This window comes from Chrysochloris asiatica, unplaced genomic scaffold (assembly GCF_000296735.1).
Source record: "Chrysochloris asiatica unplaced genomic scaffold, ChrAsi1.0 scaffold00002, whole genome shotgun sequence".
Classification (NCBI taxonomy): Eukaryota; Metazoa; Chordata; class Mammalia; order Afrosoricida; family Chrysochloridae; genus Chrysochloris; species Chrysochloris asiatica.
The window spans coordinates 31893811-31898311 of record NW_006408520.1 but is presented as its reverse complement, the minus strand read 5'-3'; the positions used below and the strand labels follow the sequence as shown (position 1 = coordinate 31898311).

General features: G+C 37.4%; 1 protein-coding gene across 1 annotated transcript in view; it reads right to left on the bottom strand.

Moving 5' to 3' along the window:
* Window positions 1–4501, bottom strand: part of COL24A1 (collagen, type XXIV, alpha 1) — a 562513-nt gene that overhangs the window by 339994 nt on the left and 218018 nt on the right. The window lies entirely within an intron of this gene.

Genomic DNA, 4501 nt, shown 5'->3' with positions numbered 1-4501 from the left:
GCACCTTAGTCCTCAAGCTGACATCTCTGCTCTTCAATAATGTGTTTAGTGGGTAATATTTCAAACTCTGGACATCTTTTCAGAAAAAAGCACTTTTGAATTTAAACGATTGGGTCCAGTTGTTAATCCCATAATAGTATAATAAATGCCTAACAGAGTGTTCATTGTTCATTTCAGAATCTGAAAATGGAGGGGGGGGGGGATACAGAATTTTAATGTTTGCTCAAGCAACCCTCAGAATTTGGAATACATTATTTGTACTAAATGTTCTTTAATTTACATCATACTTATTTCTCTTCTTGATATAAACTGATAAAAGGAGAAGGGCATTGTGCTGAAGGCAGACACTTTTACTAGTTAAACTAAATAATTATTTGATTTTTAAGAAGACTTCAGGAGATATTTTTTGGTTTAAGGCTTAAAAATTATCTCAAGGCAATAGTGGCAGGGGTTAATCCAGCTTCCTTAACTCTAAAAGTCTGAGTTACATGAGAATTTGAAATTCTCTTCTGAATTCTCTCTTTTCATCAAAATGTTCAGTAATTGAGTCCTGGTGTGGCAGAGTCCTGGCGTGGTGATGTAGGATAAGAACTAGACCATAAAGTTGATTTGAACTGCAAGGCTGGCGGTTTGAACTCACCAACCACTCCTCAGTAACCCTATAACAGGGTCACTATCATGGCACATAACAACAACAATAAACGGTAATTCTTCTGGTCTCAAGGCAAACAAGACCTTCTTCTTCTTTTTTTTTTTTTTTTCTTTTCTTTTCTTTTAACAGAAGCAATTAGCCATACATTCCATTTTTCTCCTTTTATTACTGAAAATGTTCCCTATATTGCTCCAGGTGAAAGTACTTGATGGTATGTGCCATCAAGTGAGTTCCGATTCATAGTCACCTTTATAGCATTTCCAAGAAGGTGATGGTGGGTTTGAACTGTGACCTTCTGATGAGTTGTCCACTTCTTATACTGCAGTATCACATTAGGCTCCAGGTGAATGGAGATCAATTACTGTGCACTGAATGGACACTTTTAAGACCCTAGGAATTACACAATGGACTAGGAGATAGAAAAGAAGCACTAAACGTGCAGTTAGGCCAATTACCTGGGAGGTCCCATGAAACCACGCTCTTTTAAGATCTATCTAAATTGGATCAAATTGTCAACAGCAACTTTAAAGATAAAATAGAAACCTTAGGGGCAATGAGTTCAGGGAGGAAGAACAATTCAAAAGAGGAGAGCAAAAATGATCACACAACTTGAAGAATGTAATTAATGTCACTGAATTGTACATGTAGAAATTGATGAACTGATGTATGATATTTTGCTGTATATTCTCAACAACAGCAACAACAAAATAAATACATACAATTTTAAAGGGAGAGAAGGGCAATTTACAGAGGAAAGTGACAGTCCGAATATAATTAGGAATTTCCAAACTAAAAGAAATCTTTTTAAATCCAACTCTATGTTGCAAAAATGAATTGAATGAATTGGTCTCAGAATTCAAACTAAATACACTAAATACATATATATATGTAATTGTTGTTAAGTGCTATCAATATATATATATTGTGGTTGTTAACTGCTGTCTAGTCATTTCCGACTCATAGCGACCCAGTATAGGGTTTCCGGAGAGCGACTGGTGAGTTTGAATTAATACATATATAACATCCGACAACACCTATTCAACATGGTAATATTTCCCTATTCTCTTGTGTTCCCTTAACTATATATGCAATGTGACAGCACAGTTGTGAGTAAATCTCTAAGAATCAGATTTTTAATTATAACTTTCAGTGATTCTATAACCATTGAAAGGTTTTATCAAATTTGTAATTTTAGTAATAACTATGCCAAAAAGCAAATCTACCCAGTTGATTTTTATCTTCAGTTTGGAATGCAGCAAATCATAAACAAGGCACTAGAATTATTCTTTCATGCTATATCTTGCTCTATCATGACTATATTTTAACACAAGTAAAAGTAAAAACTCATATTTCCTTTTTTTAAAGTCTACAAGTTAGTATTGTGGGATTAGTATATAGCATAATGTAAGTAACTATATGATTTTAGACAATAACCTAAGTTCCTTATGCATTCTTCTGAATTTAAAAAAGAAGAGATACATTAGATGATCAAAATTGGATATCTTGTCTTATGCCAGGCCAACTAGAGTTGTCCTTTTTAGGCAAAAGCACACATTTTTTTCTTATAGAAATATCTTTCCCTGCTCTAATTCCATGTAGTTTAGGGGAAGTGACGCTACCTCTGACTTAAAGAGTGAACAGTAATACAGACCTAACTCAGTCAGCATATTCTTATTGTTGCTAGGTGCCAATGAGTTGGTTCAAACTCAATAGTGACCCTATGCACAATAGAGCAAAACACTGCCCAGGCCAGGACCACTCAACCAATTTGAACTAACTGTTGCTGCCACTATGTCAATCCATTTAGTTGGGGGTCCTCTTTTCCGCTGACCCTCCATTTTACCAAGCATGTCCTTTTCTAGGGACTGGTAACTCTTGACATGCCCAAAGTTCAAGAGGTGAAGTCTTGCGAACCTCACTCCTGAAAAGCATTCAGCTGTACTTCACTTAAGAAGTGAAGTGTTCCTTCTACTGGCAGTCCGTGGTACTTTCAATATTCTTCTCCAACAAAATCCATCAATTCTTCTACTGTCTTCCTTATGCCTTATCCAACTTTCACATACATATGAGGTGATTGAAAATATCATGACTTTGCTCCTTAATGCTTTAAAGAGGTCTGGTGCAGCAGATTTGCCTAATGTAATAAACACATCATTTGATTTCTTGACTGCTGCTTCCACTAGTGCTGACTGTGGATCCAAACAAAATGAAGTCTTTGACAACTTTAATATTTTCTCAATTTGTCATGATGTTATATATGGGTCCAGGGGTGACGGTTTTCTTTTTTCTTTACATTGAGGTGCAATCCATACTGAAGGCTGTGGGCTTTGATCTTCCTCAGTAAGTCCTGTTCACTTCTAGCAAGCAAGGTTGTATCATCTGTATATCACAGGTTATTGATGAGTCTTTCTCCAAGTCTGATATCACATTCTTTTTCATATACTCCAGCTACTCATATTGTTTGGTCAGCATATAGTAGCATAGTGGTTATGAGTTGGGCTGCTAACCTCAAGGTCAGTAGTTTAAAATTACCAGCTGTTCCACAGGAGAAAGATGAGGCTTTCTGCTCCCTTATGTAACGATTTACAGCCTTGGAAACCCTATGCAGGGTAGCTATGAGTCAGAACTGACTCCACGGCACACCACCACCACCACCAAGTACAGTAAAAGGATACAACCCTAGCAAACATCTTTCCTGATTTTAAAACATTTAGCATTCCCTTGTTCTGTTCTAATAACTGCCTCTTGGTTTATGTATAGAGTCCTCATTGTTCTGGAACACCCATTTTCTCAATTTATTCATAGTCTTTTATGACTCACACAGTCGAAGGCCTTTGAATAGACAATAAAGCACAAGCAAACATCTTTCCAAGGAGCTATGGTAGCGTAGTGGTTACAAATTGGGCTGTGAACCTTAGGGTCAGCAGTTTGAAACTACCAGCTGTTCCGTGGGAGAAAGATGAGGCTTTCTGCTCCCGTAAAGATTCATACCTCAGAAACCCTGTACAGGGTCGCTATGAGTCAATTCTGACTCCACGGCACACAGCTACCACCAAGAAGCCCTCGTAGTGTACTGGGTTATGAGTTGGGCTACTAACCACAGTCAGCAGTTTGAATCTACCAGCTGCTCCACTGGAGAAAGATCAGACTTTTTGCTCTGGTAAAGATTTATATCCTTGAAAACCCTATTTTTGTTGTTAAGTTCTGACGAGTCGGTTTTGATTCATAGTGACCCTATATAGGGTTTCTGAGGAGTGGCTGATGAGCTTGAACTGCTGACCTTGTATTTCAAACTGCCCTTGCAGTCCAGCTCTTTAACCTGTAGTGACAGACTACCCAACTTCATGACACACAATTAACCAACCAACCAAACATCTTTCAGGTATTCTCTGCTTTCAGCTAAGACCCATCTGACCTCAACAATGATATCACTAGTTCTATGTCCTTTTCTGAATGTAGCTTGACTTTTTTGGCTTTATTGATGTATTGCTACAAGAGTTTTTGAAATTATCTTCAGGAACATTTTACTTGCATGTGATATTAATGATACTGTTTTATGATCACTGATTTCCCCATTCCATTGGGTCACCTGTCTTTGGAATGGGCTCACATATGGATTTCTTCCAATCAATTGGCCAGATTGCTGTTTTCCAAATTTCATGGCATAGATGAATGAGGTCAGAAGTTGAAACCTACCAGCCTCAGAAACCCTACATACGGTTGCTATGCATCAGACCCAACTTGACGGCACTTAATAACAAAAAGCCATGATATTTTCAATAACCTCATATGCTTGTGAAAGCTGGATAGTGAATAAGGAAGACCATAGAAGAATTCATGCTTTTGAGT